This window comes from Petromyzon marinus, chromosome 18 (genome assembly GCF_048934315.1).
Source record: "Petromyzon marinus isolate PM22_M1 ecotype Great Lakes invasive population chromosome 18, UKy_Petmar_22M1.pri1.0, whole genome shotgun sequence".
Lineage (NCBI taxonomy): Eukaryota > Metazoa > Chordata > Hyperoartia > Petromyzontiformes > Petromyzontidae > Petromyzon > Petromyzon marinus.
In genome coordinates this window covers 3,746,085-3,765,184 of record NC_133684.1, presented here as the reverse complement: position 1 = coordinate 3,765,184, position 19,100 = coordinate 3,746,085, and the positions used below count along the sequence as shown (strand labels likewise).

Below are 19,100 nucleotides of genomic sequence, written 5' to 3'. Positions count from 1 at the left end.
TCTCACCACACCACTCTCATCACACTACTCTCACCACTCACTTCACCACCACACCACTCTCACCACACCACTCTCACCAACACACCACTCTCACCACACCACTCTGTTCCCCACCACACCACTCTCACCACACCACACTCACCACCACACCACTCTCACCACCACACCACTCTCACCACACCACTCTACCCACACCACTCTCACCACCACACCACTCTCACCACACCACTCTCACCACCACACCACTCTCACCACACCACTCTCACCACACCACTCTCACCACACCACTCTCACCACACCACTTTGTCCCTCACCACACTACTCTCACCACTCTCACCACAGCACTCTCACCACACCACTCTCACCACACCACTCTCACCACTCTCACCACAACACTCTCACCACACCACTCTACCCACACCACTTTCACCACCACACCACTCTCACCACACCACTCTCACCACCACACCACTCTCACCACACCACTCTCACCACACCACTCTCTTTCCCACCACATTACTCTCACCACTCTCACCACACCACTCTCACCACACCACTCTCATCACACCACTCTCACCACACCACTTTGTTCCTCACCACACTACTCTCACCACTCTCACCACAGAACTCTCACCACACCACTCTGTTCTCCACCACACCACTCTCACCACACCACTCTCACCACACTACTCTCACCACACCACTCTCTTCACCACCACACCACTCTCACCACACCACTCTCACCACAACACTCTCACCACACCACTCTCTTCACCACCACCCCACTCTCTTCACCACCACACCACTCTCACCACACCACTCGCACCACACCCATCTCTTCCCCAACACACCACTCTCTTCAACACCACACCACTCTCACCACACCACTCTCTTCACCACCACACCACTCTCTTCACCACCACACCACTTTCACCACACCACTCACACCACTCTCTTCACCACCACCACACCACTAACACATTTGGACGGAGAGTCGGTGGGATGTAGGCGGTAGGAGCTGACGAGGAACAACAACAACAACATATACATACGGGCGGGTTAGAAAGGTGGTGAAGGGGGTGATCGAGAAACCTCTCCTATTGTTTCACACTGCCATCCCCGGAGATCGACCCGATCTGGTGGCATCGCAAATCCAGCGACGCTCAAATCCGTTGCGTCACGGCGGCATTCCACCCCACCCCACCAACGCCGCAGCGGCCTCCCCGTCTTCACTGCCCCTGCATTTGAGTGGATGAAGTGTAAATGGAGAGAAGCACAGACGTGACACTGCACAGACGCGCCCTGTCCTAATGAGGGCCATTCATTCTGCGTGTCAGAGCGGCGTCAGAGGAGAACCGCGGGGGCCCCGGTCGAGGACTTCCGATGGCGCTCTCCGATAACCCGGCCGACCCCCGCGCGAACCCGGCAAACTCTTTCTCCCCGGCATCCTTTGACCGAGCACAGTAGCAGTTCTCCCTCTCTCTCTCTCTCTTTTATAATACAGCGCACGCACGCGCATGCACAGACACACGCGCGCGCGCGGCCCTGCTGGCTGTCTGCCTGCCCGTCTTGCCCTGTCCACATAACGCGTGCGCGTGCGGTCACACGCAAAGGCAAAGGTCCCCCGTGTAGCCCGCACACAGACGGGCTTGTGTGGGCCGGGGAGGGGGGGGCGAGAGCTGTTTGCGAGCACGTATTGTGAAGGCCGGAAAGGCCACGCGCGTTTACAAATATACACGTGTGTTAACGTGAACATGAACATGTACACATGAACATGATGGCATACTCACATGCGTGTGCACACGCATCCACACACAAGCAGACACATGTGCACACAAGACCAAGATCATCCCTGTAGCCTTAACAGAGTGTTGGGGGCAAGTGCTGTTAGCGAGCAGCACCTATGAAGGCGGGCAACGGCACACGAGGGGGTGGGTGGCCAGAACCACTCCCGGCCGCCTTTGTATCCCGAGCGGTGATTTTTACACACCGCACCAGGTACTCCTTTGAGGCTTAGTCGACCCAGGGGAGGCCCAGAACCGGTTAAAAAAATCTTCACTGGTGCGTAGCGCAGCGCGCTACCCGCTACCCTATCGCTCCCGATACGCTAACGCACACACACACACACGCAATCATTAACACACACACACAGACTCACACAGGAGCCCACACATGCTCTGTCAGCAGCCGCACCGCCACATGCCCGCTATTATAGGCTAGCCTCATTGCCCCGTGCCCGGCGTGAGATTTGCCTGGGGCTAAACAGGGCATGGCAATTTGTTCTTACAAAAACCTCCCAGGCGCAATTTCGCGTTTAATACCTCGCCGCGTCGGCGCTACATAAACACGGGTCAACGCCGTTTATTAAAACGGAAATAAGCAACGCAATTTCATTGACGCGAGGACAAATTCGTGGGCTCATAAATGGGCGGGCGGATTAAGGGGATGTGGCACGCCACATCGGGGCCCAGAGCCGTCGAGCAGGAGAAGACATCGTCTTTGAGTTCCAGCAAATTGTCATTTGCAATGAGAAATCGCTTCATAGTAAAGGTTTGTTGGGTTAGATCACGTAAGTACAAATGTTGCGTCGTAACCCTCCACCACCCGACCCAGCCAGTAAGGTTTGTCACGTAAACAACGCGTGCCAGTTAGTTTACTACTTCAGCCCACCGGTGTGTTGAAGAGTAAATTCACGACATTTACATATTAAGTTGGCAGTGGTGCATAAGCACAAATAATAATAATAAAAACACACACCCGCAATATCATCATTAGACCTCCTTTGCCAGTACCAAAATGTCATAATAGGGTTTTTCCCTTTTTTTCTGGCAAAAAAAACTGAAACCTTTTTACAAGGATTCATGTCTGCATTAAGCACAATACCTGCAGTCAAAATGCAAACAAAAAACATACTATGATAATATATGCATTGTCCTTGAAACTGATTGGTCCACACCAAGGGACGGCTTTCTCTTGAGCCTCGACCCAGACGTGCAGACATGAATCCTTGTAAAAAGGTTTCAGTTTTATTGCCAGAAAAAATGGGGGAAACCCCTATTATTACAACCGCAATATTAAACAAACAATAGTCGATGTTTCGGTCACTGTTCCTTCTTCACAGCACATACAGAAGAAGTCAGAGAGGAAGAATAGACTTCGCTATGTGCTGTGGAAAAAGGTCATATGCCTGAAACGTCACATATTTTATTTTAATGTTTTAAGGCCCGTTATTGTTGTCAGTGCTCGCTCACCACTGTTAACGCAGCAGCATCACCAAATAATTTGTTCACTGTATAGAAAAAAATAACATAGTCACACTACATGGAGTTTTATTTGCAAATGAGATGTTTGTTATTTTGGCTTGCGTCTTACTGATGCTTTTTGTTTGTTCCAGTCAATTACATAATCAGCGCAGTGATCATCATCAGCGTGTGGTGAAAAAAAATCATATGCGAGAGGAGTGTAGTCCTGATAGATAGCTTGAGAATCGTCAGTCCATCGTCGACAGTGTGAGAACACGGCATAGGCGCATTAAAGGCCATGGGACCGACATATTTCTCCACACACCATTTCTCCAGGAACTCTTGCATAATACCGCTGCTGTGTTCAGTTTACGTGATTGTGATTTGTGATGTACCTGTTTGAGTGGGGAGCGGTAGCGGCTAGCGAACCTGGCGACGCAAGTTCGATTCCCGCTCACGGCCAATATAAGTGACGATTGTCTGAACCGGTCCTGGGCCTCTCCTAGGTCGACTCAGTCTCAAATGAGTACCTTGTGCAGTGTGTAAACATCGCCACGGGGGTAAGCAAGAGGCGGTCGGGCGTGGTGCTGGCCACCCGCCGCCTCGTGTGCCGTGCCGGCCTTTATTGGTGCGACTTGCTAACAGCACTTGCCCCTACAGTCTGTTAAGGCTACACGGGGGATCTTTGGCCGGGTTCACAGCGCAGCGCGCTACCCGCTACACTACCGCTCCCCACACACATGCAAGTACACACGAAGCAAGGCAAATAACCCCCGTATAGCCTTGACAGACGGTTGGGGCAAGTGATGTTAGCGAGCACCCAGTATGCACACACGCACACACAAGTATATATGCACGTACACCGACAAACGCACCCCACGCGTATATCCATTTATAAGTCTGCGGGCAGGCCGGTGCCGTGGCTCACATTTGCGGAATTACCCGCAATTACTTAATTACCACAGTGCCCTTCCCTGAGCCCCAGCCTAAACCAGATGACCCCGCGTTCAGACGTTGTTCAGCCGCAATGGGATCGCCCCCCACCCCCACCCCCTTTAAACCAAAACTACCGCAAAATAATCATTGGCGCGGTACTGGTGGCGATGGTGATGGGGAGCGGTGGTGCAGTGGTTAGCGCTACGCTGCGCTGTGAACCCCGCGACCCGGGTTCGATTCCCGCTCACGGCCAACACCGGTGACGGTTATCGGAATCGGTCCTGGGCCTGAGTACCTGGTGCGGTGTGTAAACATCGCCACTGGGGAGACAAAGGCGGTCGGGCGTGGTGCTGGCCACCGACCCCCTCTCGTAACGTTCCGGCCTTCATCGGTGCTCGCTAACAGCACTTGCCCCTACAGTCTTTCAAGGCTACACGGGGGATCTTTGTCTTTGTGTGTGTTGAACTTTGTTTCGCACCGTGCGTAGCCGCCCGTGCTAATCGGAGGTGTTGGGAGCGGTAGAGAAGTGGTGGAGCGCACGACTTACACTCACCGCATGAGTTCGATTATCCTGAACCTCTCCCATACCTAGGTCGACTCACTCTCAATTGATACACGAATGTCTGCTTACCCGCTAAAAAAAATCAATAGAGAGAGAAAACAGACCCTATTCATCATTGTCCGCAACACACAAGAATGACGCATCATAATTCCAGCCTTAAATGAGTACCTGGTGTGGCGAGCAACTACCAACACTGGGCAAACGAAGGCAGCCAAGCGTGGTGCTGCTACATTCTCGTTTGTCTTAGTTCGTGCTATTCACCAGGAGGACTACTTGCTATAAATGGTTGGGTGCATTTGCTGTAATTCGGCGGTGGTAGTGGTGATAATGCATGGTGGTGTATTCTCGTGGTGATCGGCGGTGGCACTGTGATGGTGATGGATGGTGATTTTAATCGTGAGGATTGTGATTGTGTCTGTGGTGGCACTGAGTGCAATGGTGACGATGATTATAACGATGGTGATCATCATCATCATTATTATCATCCGCGATGATTCAAACGGACACGCATGTGATCCAGAATGTTGGAAATCGAGGCTTCGTGCAACACGCATCTTTGTGAAACTCCCAAACTCGCAGGAATGCGACGTGGCTGCCGAGTAAAGCATGTAACGTGGGGCGAACGTTGGCTCAACGTTCGTCCAACGGTTTCAACTACAGGCCGACGTTGCCCCAACGTTGCGTGTTTACTGGGAAGATGGTTCGTGAACGGTTCTGTGCGGCGATGTACAGGGTTCTACCCTCGTGTGCATTTGGGGTCGTGTCCGCGAAATTATCGCACAAACAAAACATTGATAACAAAACAATGTAACGAGCATAACATCCCAGTGCGGGTTTTCCGTATGAATAAAACTATAAACTTTTTGTTTTACCAGGTAAGGACCATTGAGCTATTGAGCTCTCTTTTTCAGAAGCGATCCAGTCACAGATGATAGCTCAACGAAGTGGCTTATCACGTGGTTATTATTAGCAGCCAAATACTTTAAACGCATTTTTCTAAATGTGGAGGGAAAACCAGAGGACCCGGAGCACGCGGAGAGAGACACGCAAAACTCCAAATAAACAGGAGCAGCAGGCGTCATCAGGGTCGAGATCGAACCCACGACCTCCTGTAAACCAGGCGAGGTAGTTAACATCTAGCCACCGTGATGATGATGAGAGAGAGACACGCAAAACTCCAAATATACAGCAGCAGCAGGCGTCGTCAGGGTCTAGATCGAACCCACGACCTCCTGTAAACCAGGCGAGGTAGTTAACATCTCCTAGCCACCGTGATGATGAGAGAGAGACACGCAAAACTCCAAATATACAGCAGCAGCAGGCGTCGTCAGGGTCGAGATCGAACCCACGACCTCCTGTAAACCAGGCGAGGTAGTTAACATCTCGCCACGTAACTAAAACAAGTCACATCTTTCTTCTCCGCGACATGTTTTGCCTTTGCGCCGAGTTGACGTTCGTGGCATCATCCTTACGCTAAGCACTACTCTCGACTTACGGACCGTTCGACTTACGAACGGGTCTCGGGAACGAATTAGGCTTCGTAACCCGAGGACTGCCCGTATACCCCGTACACGTACTTCGCCGTCAATTGACGCCGCGGGGCTTGCAAGCGTCGTTGGATGAGAAGGACGCAATCGTCGCCTCTCCTTGCAATTGGCTGTGTGTCTACGGCAGACGCCAGCGGAGCGTGGCGTGGCCACGTAGCGAGTCTGTGCGTGGGCCAGGGCCGCCTTCACGAAGTGACTCCTTTGTTGTTGTTGTTGGGAAAACTCGGACAACAATAATCAGACGTCGCGCTAAATGGCAGCGTGTGAATTATTATCACGGATGTCCCTGCCGAGGTGCGCGCGTGTGTGTGCCTGTGTAGCGGTTAGTCCGCCGCACTTACGAACCAGGCGAACACGGGTTCGATTCCCGCTCACGGCTAACAAAATAATACCAATATGACGATTATCTGAATCGGTCGTGGGCCACCCCTAGGTCGACTCAGCCTCAAACGAGTACCTGGTGCGGTGTGTAAACATTGCCGCTCGGGGGACAAAGTCGGTCGGGCGTGGTGTTGGCCATCTATCCCCGTCGTATAGCCGTGCCGGCCTTCATAGGTGCTACTCGCTAAGAGCACTTGCCCCAACAGTCTGTTCAAGGCTATACGGGGGATGTTTGTCTTTCTGCGTGTATACATTTATGCACTTTTGCACGCGAGTAATTAATTGCTCACGGCCTACTACAGAATATTCGTAAACGTTATCATCATCATCCTTATCAGCTATGATCAATCCACTGCTGGATGAAAACAGGTCACGTGTGTGTGTTGTTGTTGTTGCTGCTCTGGAGACTGGGAGATCGATGAATGATGTTGGGTCGCTGCTCCGTGATTTTCTCACTCGACAGAGTGGGCCCCGTGAAGGCTGCCACCCTCCACTCCACCAGGTCCCGTGATGAATGTACACACCAGTGCAAGATTATTTTTACACCAGAAGAGGCTCATCGGGGCTGCTGCCTGGATATGTTTGCCTGACAACTGCTAATGAGAGTTTTAGCCAGGCGAACGAGGGAGTGTTACACTCAACCCTGCCATCTCCTGGCCACACCTAAGATAAAGGCAAAGAGCCCACGCATAGCCTTAACGGACTGTTGGGGCAAGTGCTGTTAGCGAGTAGCAACGATTGAGGCCGGAAAGGGACGCGAAGGAGGTGGGCGCCCAGCAATCACGCCCGGCCGCCTTTGTCTCCCCAGTGGCGATGTTTACGCACCGCACCAGCACCTCATTTCAGGCTGAGTCGAACCGGTTCAGATATCCGTCACTGATTGTTGGCCGTGAGCGGGAATCGAACTCGGGTGGCCTTGGTTGGTAGCGCAGCGCGCCTACCACTGCGCACCCACTGGCCCCACAGCAACAACACCCCGCAAACCCTGCTCGTAGTCACCCACCAAGTTCCACCCTGGTTCAACTCCCCGTTAGCTTCTTTAGGTCGAGTTAGACGTGGGATATAAACTGCGCATATATAGAGCGAGAGCGATGTTGACATTTGTAAGCCGGTGAGCAGGTTAGTACTGCTGTAGTGCTTTGTTAAGAAAAAAAACGATCATAAAATGACAGTTTTAAAATAAGAATCCGAGTCTTCGCCAACTTTTGATAAAATACAATCATCATCGGACAACTTTGGTCGGCTATGTATATAACACATTAAATCGCATATACGTACATACACAGTACCGTCATCAAATATAGTACGCGTGTGAATTGTTAACAAGGGCATGAAGGCTGGATTAGAAACTAACAAATGTTGTTTGGAATGTACGCTTAACACGATCGTACACTACACGCACCCAATGTATGGATTACATATCCACATTTACTGTATCATAATTCTGTATAGTCAGTTAAACACCTAGTAGGTTTTCGCGACCAATATTATCCATGATAGGGTTTTTTTTGTTGGGTTAGATCGCGTAAATATATAAAATGGATTGGCTCTCCAACACACCGGTGTGCTGTCCTAGTAACGAATTGGCATCTGCTTATTCTTTGGGTCTTTCGGTAAAGCCACGAAGATAGAACACATAATAAAAATAAGAAAAAAATAATACCAATATCACGACGTTTCGATCGCAACACAAGCAATCGTCATCAGGTGAAAAATATAGCGTACGTTCTGTTTACGTGACAAACCTTACTAATTGGCTGTGTCGGGTGGTGGCGGGTTTAACGACACATTTATATATTTACGTGATCTAACCCCTCTCCCCCCCCAAAAAACCTGTATTATGGATTCTGTATAGTATATGCGTGTGTGTATATATACATGTACGCACGTGAATAGTGGTTTTATATATAGTGTTATTGTTATAGAAAAAGTGCTCTTATTGTAGATAAAGTGTTAAATATTGACTTAAAGCTTTCGTGACTGCAGGAATTCATACCCAAAGAGTATGAGTAGATATAGTGTTGTTGAAATCGCGGTTGGCCAGATAGCAGGAGCCGGGCCATCAACCTATGATTCCGGCTAACCGGGGTTTTACTCTGCAGAACGTCGCATACAACAGGACGCGTGGTTTTGCTCCTTCTTGTGTGTATGTATGTGTGGTGTAGGGGCGGCTTCTCCAGGAAGGGAACCCACGGCACACCACGCGGTACGAACAATTCAGTCCCCCTATACAAGGAGGATATTGGCAACATATCAGCCACGCAGCCCAAACGTATTGCCTGAATTGTAGTTGTATTAAAAAAAAATCAGGAACGATATGTCCATGAAACACCCTGCATTGTCATTATGTTTAATGTGCTCAACCAAAATGTAGCCCGCTAATACACAGAGATCTGCCGCACTGCCTTAACAGACTGTAGGGGCAAAGTGCTGTTAGCTAGCGCCTATGAAGGCCTGCACGGCACACGAGGGGGTGGGTGACCACAACCACACTCGGCCGCCTTTGTCTCCCTAGTGGCGATGTTTACTACACACCGCACCAGGTACTCGATTGAGGCTGAGTCGACCTAGGGGAGGCCCACGACCGCTTCAGATAATCGCCACGGGTGTCGGAATTGAACTCGGGTCGCCAAGTTCGTCGTTACCATTAAACACGCACGCGGACGCGAGCCCCTGCTGCAGTTAACAATTAATAAGGCTAAGAGCTTAGACGTCATACTGGGCCTCGTTACATGCAGGGTTACGCTTCTGGTGAACACCGCGCAGCCTTCCAGCGCCAATCCACCTCCTAGGTTTACACTCATTTTGTTCCCAAACTGCGACCCCCACTTCATTGACGCTGCTGCTAGTGACGAGCGTGTGCATTATGCAGAGAGAGAGGGAGACAGTCAGTCAGTCGGTCAGTTTACAGGGCGAGGTGAAACGCAATGACTTGGACTTGGACGGTCGCAAGGGGAGTCGACATCACGGACGGCTGGAGGGAGATCTGCAGCCAAGGGAGCAACAGAGGAGAGGGAGCGACTGCCGCTCTGTGAATAATTCGAAAAAAAAAGCATTTCACTCGTAGTAGGCTTTCGCGACCAATATTATCCATAATAGAGGGGGTTTTTTTAGTTAGATCGCGTAAATATTAATGTGTCGTTAAAACCCGCCAACACCCGACACAGCCAATTAGTAAGGGTTGTCACGTAAACAGAACGTGACTATAGTACGGCCCTCCTCCTTCATATGAGTCTGAGTCTCAAGACTCTCTGTCACGCAAATGTCTATCGACTGATGATGCGAGTGGTAATTACTGGCGAAACGTCGTACTCGAATTATAAATGTTGTGGGTTTACTCTCCAACACACCGGTGTGATGTACTAGCAACGAATTGACATGTTCTGTTTACGTGACAAACCTTAATAATTGGCTGTGTCGGGTGGTGGCGGGTTTAACGACACATTTATATTTATGCGATATAACAAATAAAAAAAACATTGTTAGAGTAAAATCGATTTTTCGAAACAGGGACGACTCAAGAAGAGTTATTTAAAAGTGATAAATTAGTTTAGAATGTATCCATTACAATGATAAATCATTTATATGCATCTGTTGGTTAAAACATTACACACGTTCATTTGGAATGCAGGGTATGCTGTACGGTGCGTGATTGTGTACAATAGCTGTATATATTTAACACAATGTAACATGACTCTTGTGTAGTGATTCAGAAAGGGCGCACTGAGTCTCAAGACTTTCTTGCAGGAGAATCCCGAATTGTCATGTTTTGGCCATAATTTAATTTGTATCAGTTCGTGATTTGCTCGGTATGATAATATATTCAAACGGAGCACCCGGAGAAGACCCCGCTCACAACTGGAGGTGGTGACGCAAAGAGGACCACACAGACGAGTTCGCTACTCCTTTGCACTCCTTTCATCTCGTAGCCCAACGGCTTTAGGAATATTCACCAATCTCTACGTGATCCACCCAACTCTTAAAACAAAGTGCTGGATCACGGCTCGTAGGTTAATTCCTTTCACTCGTATATGAGGACATGGCCATACTATAGTCAGAATCAGAATTATTATTTATACTGGAGGAATCCGATGACCGATGAAGCTCCTTTTCTGCACAGATTTCGAGTAGTTCCTGAAACGATTAAAGTACCGTGCTAAATACCTATACTACAGGATCCACACCATCATTTGCTGTCCTTCCATTTCGCAACCCGGCCGGTTTTTTGCGATACTCCCCTCACAAATCTCGACTTGATCCACCAACCCTTACTTCCAAAGTGCCGGGCCACATGCGTGCGCAGCCACGGACACTCGCGGATTTATGGAACAAACACGGATTCGTCGTCCGCATTGATCACGCACAGCGAGTGCACGAATACCTTCCGTGGTTCTTTCGGTAAAGTCACGTAGAATGAGAATGAAATAATAAATTAATAAAATAAAATAACACAATAAAATTCTCACGACGTTTCGGCCACAACACGAATACCGTTGACTTAAAGGTTATGCAATGTGCAATGGACCAAGCGACGCGTACACAGAGCCCACGCGCATTTCACGACCAGCATCACAATGCCTCGCGTGGGTTATGCCCTCGGTGCGTTGGAGTGGTGGCGCGGTGATTGGCGCATCGCGCCGTGAACGGCTAACGTCAGTGGCGAGTGATATCCGAACCGGTTCTTGAGTGCCTCGGCGCGTGCCGTTCTGCGCCGACCCGCACCGACCAGCGTGGTGAAGTATGGTCAATTCCCGGCCCACCCCCGCCCCCCCACAGGCATGACTGAAACGCAAGGAGTGGAGAGGCCGTCAGACCAACAGCGGACTGTCAAAGGGCTGTACAACATTATGCGGAGTTAAAATGCGGAGTTAATACCGGGCAGTCACTTTGTTTCGGCCAAGGCATATCCAGGACTCCATACTCTTTTGTTCTTTCGGTAAAGTCACGTAGGTAGAAATAAAATAAAATTAATCACGACGTTTCGAACGCAACACAAGCGCCCCGTCTTCAGGATGTGTGGAAACTCTCCCCGTAGAGGCGGTTCAATCTTGATTTGAAGCTTTCGTGACTGCAGGAATCCATACTCTTTGGTTCTTTCGGTAAAGTCACGTAGGTAGAATCATATCCAGGACGTTACACTTTTCCAAAATCACCGGCTGCGTTGGCATTGTTGGACATAAGCCCCTGAACTTAGTCGTAAAGAAAAAAATATTAAATTTCGCTCGACCACTTCTGGTGTTTATTTTTTTACTATGTCTGGTTATTAAACCGGTGGCATGTGGCCTTAAATTGTTCTGGTAATATTTAGAGATACTCACAACATGATCTACTTACTGCCTGCACGAGTACGACACCTTAAATGAATTCACTCGCATGCATCTACGCAAATTGGAAGTATCCATCCAAGAAGTATACAAGTGCATGAGTGTTGGTGTTGATTGGTGGGTTCGCCACGACTATACTGTGTGGATGTGAGAGTATGAGTGTATCAGTGTATGAGTGTATCAGTGTATGAGTGTATGAGTTTATAAGTGTATGAGTGTATGAGTGTATCAGTGTATGAGTGTATCAGTGTATGAGTGTATGAGTGTATCAGTGTATGAGTGTATGAGTGTATCAGTGTATGAGTGTATCAGTGTATGAGTGTATGAGTGTATCAGTGTATGAGTGTATGAGTGTATCAGTGTATGAGTGTATCAGTGCGTGCGTGGGCGGAGCGGTAGTGTAGTGGTTTAGCGCTACGCTGCGCTACGAACCCAGCGACCCGAGTTCGCTTCCCGCTCACGGCCAACACTTGTGACGATTATCTGAACCACTCCTGGGCCTCACCGAGGTCGCCTCAGCCTCAAATGAGTACCTGGTGCGGTGTGTAGTAAACATCGCCACTGGGGAGACAAAGGCGGCCGGGCGTGGTGTTGGCCACCCACCCCCTCGTGTGCCTTTCTGGCCTTCATAGGTGCTCGCTAACAGCACTTTCCCCAACAGTCTGTTAAGGCTATACGGGGGATCTTTGTCTTTGTGCATATAAGTGGATGCATGTATGAATGTAAACCACCGTGCTTAATGGGGTACTGGATAACAGCACTTGCTCCAACAATATATAAATATGGCCATACGGTGGATCTTTCTCTCAATGTGTGTATTGGTATGCGGACTTTGTGCGCGTCACATCAGCCTAGCGTCACACGCGACGAGAGGCGAATTACTCGGTGCACCGATGGCACGTATTGCATGGTGTTCGGTGATTCAGCGCGATATTTTAATCAAATGCAGAACTTTAGTTTGTCCCTGCCCATAGGGCCCGTGATTCTTTGGTTTTTGTTCATGTTTTGTACGACAGTGAGCATTGCGATAGATATGCAGACCGACTGTCAAACTCTCACGGGGAAGGATTTCCTCCGGCAGGTTGAACTTCTTTCGCACCGTACGTAGCCGACCCTGGCATTCGGAGGATCGACTAAGGGTTTTGAACAATTATATTATTTTGATTTAAAGCTTTCGTGACTGCAGGGATTCATATTCTTGGTTCTTTCGGTAAAGTCACGTAGAAGGGAAACAATAAAATAATAAAAAATATAAAACAATACAATTCTCACGACGTTTCGACTGCAACACAAGCAATCATCATCAGGTGAGAAAACCACAGCAAGAAGATTGTATTGTTTCCCTTCTACGTGACTTTACCGAAAGAACCAAGAATAATTATATTATTCACCTTTTTATGCAAGGGGCCATCATCTTCGTGGCAAGGAGTTGATGGCAGGCAGAAATTAGCGTAACCATTAGGCTGTGTCGACTACCAATGCGACTGACACACATGTGCAACTGTTGTGACCAAATCACCCTGCCTGCGCCTGATCTCGCGAGATCTCAGACACGAATCGCCATATCTCCAAGATGAGCATATCGCAGAAACGAGGCAGGGTTGAGCCTCGATAGCGATTTGGAAGGGTGAACGACGTCACGCTCGGCAGCTTCTCAAAGGCAGCTGCCGAGCTGTGTGCTGCGTGGCGGTCAACAGAAATCAGAGGGCATCAGAATCCATCGATGTGATATTCACAGCGCTTCTATGGCTCCCTTGATTAGACACCAAAGCCGCGCTGACCAGCGTTGGTGAAGTATGTCCAAATAACCCCTCGGACGACCCGTGCGTCTTTGGGGAGGCCATCATCCAGCAGTGGATTGACAACGATAACAACACAGCATCAACACTCACTCGCCCGCTGCTGCAGCTCACCACAGTGATTGCTGTCCGACTTCAATGGCTGTGCAGTGCACACATCATCTGCCGTGACACCTAGTTGCGTCCCTCCGACGGATATCTCCAAACGTTTATCGAACTCGTTGTGCGTGACTTCTGCTTTGTTCACTTCTACCCCCCCCCCCCCCACATCACGCGTGAACGCTGTCCGCACTGAGCAGTGTGGTTAAGTGCGGTCCAACGATCCGATACCACCACCACTACCATCATCCAACCGCGACCTGCTCGGCGTGGGGGAGGCCTTCATCCAGCAGTGGATTGACAAAAGGGGATGGACGGCTGCGCAATGTACAGCAGCAACAACAGCAGCAGCAACAGCAGCAACAACAAGAGGACAATGGACCCAAAGCTCAAGTCAGCGAAGGGACCGTTGCACCATAACCGCGCGCACTGCATCATATAACAGCCTAACAGCCAGAGATCTCAGAAAACAGACCTCGACTCAGAGTATAAACACAACGCGAAGCCCTACAGACGACTTGGCGCCCAGCTGCACGTAATGATAAACACCCCCCGACATACTCCAAACACGCACGCACGCGCAGATAGCCGGCAGAGTCCGCCCCCGATGTATATTGCCTGCCCGCTGCGTGATTAATGGCGCAAAAACAATTGGGCATTTTGGATTACCTGAGGTCTCTTCTCAATGAACAGCGCCTCTATTATTGGGAATCTCGTCGTTGGCGGTCTGGGATAAATAATAATTTTGGGCAGAGTTTCTGAAATCGTTATCCCGCCTCCCGTCCGTCCCGCGGTATAAGCTGGGGGTCATAGCGCCGGTACTTTCACCGCTTCCGGAGGCGTCTGGCCTTCGTGGAAGAGTAGGCCAAACACCCTTTCGAGATGGCACTCTATGGCGCCCTCTGGGTGGAGGCTCTTCCACCAGCAGTGGCGTGAGCGAGCAGTTGCAGGGCCGCGCCTTTATCTTGTATCGTTGCATTTCCTTTTTGACATTGAACGAACGAAGTCGCACATTTGTGAACACTCGAATATAAACAAAACGTATTACGAGAAGTATTATATTTTAAAGCGTACTGTTATTTTATGAAGCTAACCAAAGTCAACTGCAGATGTGGAGCTCTGTAATTATTCGAAAAGTATGTTTTCTGTTTAAAATTGTGGCGTGTATATCTTTAAAATACCGCAGACGATATTTCGATTTAAATACAAAAATGGATTGGGCACACGCACACACAATATGCGACTGCTCAATAAATGACACTGCAGATGCAAGCAAGCCATGGGTATATTTCAAACAACTATATAGAGTCACTATTGAGACGCACACGCAGGACTGAGACAACCACTCCCCCCCCCCCTGTAAACTGTGGACACTGTTGGAGCGAGTGGTGTTAGCGAGCACCTACTAAACCCGCACGGTGCACGGGAGGTCTATTTCTTCCTGTACCACGCCCGGCCCGCCTTTGTCTACCCGGTACAATGTTTAGTTTTACTCATGCGTGCATGGTACTTGCACTAGTCGAAATGGTATATGCAATGGTATATGCAATAATGCACGCACGGTACACGGGGGTCGGTGATATCTGAGCGAGGTGTTGCACCTCCACACCACCACCCCATTCTTCACCCGCACAGACCAGCGTGGTGAAGTATGGTCAAACAAGCCCCATGACCGCCACGGTTCATCCAGCGGTGGATTGACAAAGGGCTGTACATTCTTATTAGTGGGCACAATGAGACATCGTCGGCCGACAGGCAACATATAATACATGGCAATATGACAAGCGTATCATATAAGCCTTTTTACTAACACCATCAATCACTTTGCGCTGAATGTGTAATGTATCTGCGGGGTCTATATAAACGAGATAACGAATTGTAAACCATCCCGCTCAGGCAATGCAGGTCGTGTCCTACCCGGGATATGAAATGCCGTTTTGAATTTTGAGAAACCACGCATCCGTGTGCGTCGAACGCGCATATCAACCCTTGCCGACCTGCCATTTAATTCCCAGCCACGGCTAACGTCAGTGGCGAGCGATGTCGCAGCCAGCCCCGAGGGGGCGCTTGAACCCCCTTGACTAACCCCCCGTGGTGAAGTATGGTCAAACAACCCCCTGAAATGCAAAGACACCCCCCGTGTAGCCTGAACTGACTGTTGGGGCGAGTGCTGTTAGCGAGCACCTACGATAGCCAGAACGGCACACGAGGGGGTGGGTGACCAGCACCACGCCCGGCCGCCTTTGTCTTCCCAGTGGCGATGTTTTTACGCACCGCACCAGGTGCTCATTTGAGGCTGAGTCGACCTAGAGGAGGCCCATGACCGGTTCAGATAATCACCGCTGGTGTTGCCCGTGAGCGGGAATTGAACTCGGGTCGCCGGGCTCGTAGCGCAGCGCACTAACCGCTACACCACCGCTCCCCCAAGGGATGTGATGCACGCACACACACACACACAATGAACGCATATGCTATTAACATTTATCACGGGAAATGTATTATATGCACCTCGCACTATACCGTTGACTCTGGCGTTATTCCACGCAGCATGAACGTGAATTGACGCAGCTATATTGTTCCAAATTCGTGGTGATGCAGCGATATGCAAAATGATACTTCGCATGAAAATGTTAAATTGAAATCGCTGCAGTTGTTCATTCGCGCCGTTTGTCGTATGCACGTTTGTTTTGTTGTGCATGCATGTGTCAACACACACAGAATAAAGCCGCAGAGTAGAACGCCGTGACGTTCCATTGGTCTCGTTTACTTCAGCCTCACCGTCGTGCGTGTGATGTACGTGTTTGTGTCATTTTGCCCCAACAGTTATTCGTGACTATACGGAAGTCGTTATGTGCATTTATCCATAGTCCATAACAAGTATATATAAATATATAATCGACAAGTTTTTCTTTAATTGTCAACGAGTAAATAGAAAAAAATCGACGTTTTGGGTACCTAGCCTTTTTCGGGAGTTTTACTCGAATACGTGGAAATCGCTTTGATTGTGGGAACGCATTCTCTGTTAATTAATTTACAATTATGTTTAAGTCTAAGTAAACCGAAGCCGTAACATAATGTTCAGTATGCGTAAACGCATGTCTTCAACGTTATGTCCAGTGTGCTTACATTCTACACACGTGCCTGTTCTGATCTCCGTTTGAAATGTAACGCGTCGAACACTGCCATGCGAAACTGCCGCATCATTAAAGGGGATTCAAAGCGATGCAGCCAAGGGGACGATGATGACTCCATATCCCCCACCTACTCCCCCTATCTCCGTACCACATGAGGATGGTAAGCTACACAACTATGAACTATTTTACCAGGTAAGGCCAACTGAGCTGTATAGTTATTTTTTTTCAGAAGCGATCTGGCTACAAATGATAGCTCAACGAAGTGGCTCATCGTGCGGAAATCGATGGCATCCAAATACTCGAAACACGTGATGATGATTTTAAATATGGAGGGGATAAAAATTCACGTGACCACGGGGAGAAATACACGCAAACTCCAAATATACAGCAGGCGTCAGGTTCGGGGTGGAAACCCACGACCTCCTATATACCAGGCGAGGTAATTAACATCTCACGACCGATGATGCCAAAACGATCCCAAGCACACACCTTAGGAACGATGGCGTTAAAATATTGTATGATATGAAAACTCAGATTAAACGTGATGTAACAAGACATTTTTTTTATGATTATTGTTAGTCATGGTCTAAATCCACTCTATCTTTGTGGTCTTTGAAGGCCACGGTGTTATTGACCAATGTGTTTTTTTTAATTCATAGAGCGTGTGTATCACAGCCAACGCAACAGCATTATAACAACAAATGTGTGTGTGTGTTTAAAGACAAAGGCACGTTGATCAATGTATAGACACCCTACTGATTCATACCGACCATCATCCCTTTCTTATCAACAGGTGATTGCATATTGTGCGAGCGAAAATGCGTCACATCTTACAGAGACACGTCGATGCAATGAGTATATTGATATCAAATGTGCATTGGATTTGGTGGCACACACGTTGTCTCTTTGACATTAAATGTTATTTTCTCTCATCAGTCAAAGGGATTCCCTTGCTCAGATGAGCACTGAAGAAGTGCTGAGATCCGATAATTGTTTTTTTTACCCTTTTATCTGGCAACAAAACTAACACCTTTTTTTACAAGGAGTCATGTTAGCATTGACCACAATACCTGCGGTCGGAATGCAAACAAAAAACACAACTCTGATAACGTATGCACTGTCCTTGAAATTGATTGGTCCACACACGAGACAGCTTTTCTTAGAGCCCAGTCTCACATGGTGTTGGACCAAATGACGCCAAAAAGCACACAACTCAAATACACTGCACCATCAGAGTATGAGAGCTCGGGGTAAGCATTTACACGGAGGTTCCAATGGTGCTGATATCCGCTTTACAGTCCCGAAGCATATGCTTAGCTCTTTCGGTAAAGTCACGTTGAAGGGAGACAATCAAATAATCAAATAAAGTCACGTTGAAGGGAAACAATAAAATAAAACAATATATTATATATTTATTATTTTATAATAATACAATATATATTATTAATAATATATTGTATGTTTTATTATTTTATAATAATACAGTATATATTATATATGTTATTATTTTATTGTTTCCCTTCAACGTGACTTTACCGAAATAGCTAAGAATATGAATTACTGCAGTCACGAAAGCTTTAAATCAAAAAGTCCCGAAGCAGTTACAGAGATTCCACATTCTTGTGACGTGGAATCGTCGATTCACGGGACAATCCCGTGGTTAACTTCCCAACAAAGTGGTCGGTAATTTATCGACCCCGGATGAAGGATTGGTGGGCTGGTCCAACTACCCAACTGGGGGTTGAACTTGCAACCTTCGATTTTCGAGTCTCTCAAACTTATGGCAAATGCGTGATTGTATTAATATGGCACGCAAGGCTGACTGGGAGAGAGACAGCTAATGAGGACTGCTGAAGATGAGTTTATGCGTGAATACAGATTTACAGAGCACGTTTGTCTGTTCGACGAAGGTAGGTAAAACGTGAAGACTCTGCTCCAAGCAAAACATTTGCTTTTATCGACTTAGCTGCATCCGTCGAGGGAATGCGTTCATTGTATGACGAGAGGTATGTGCGCTGTGACATATATACCTGCTTATAACTGTACAAACGTTTAATGATAAAGTGATGGTGATTA

At 48.4% G+C, this 19,100-nt stretch overlaps 1 protein-coding gene across 1 annotated transcript in view; it reads left to right on the top strand.

The window, feature by feature from the left end:
• The window catches only part of LOC116943581 (heart- and neural crest derivatives-expressed protein 2), a 54,801-nt gene extending 38,160 nt beyond the window's left edge, over positions 1-16,641 (top strand). The window contains exon 4 of the transcript XR_012942172.1: positions 14,091-16,641. The gene's annotated coding sequence lies outside the window, so the exon portion shown is untranslated. The remainder of the gene's footprint in view (positions 1-14,090) is intronic.
• The last annotated feature ends 2,459 nt before the right edge of the window (positions 16,642-19,100 follow it).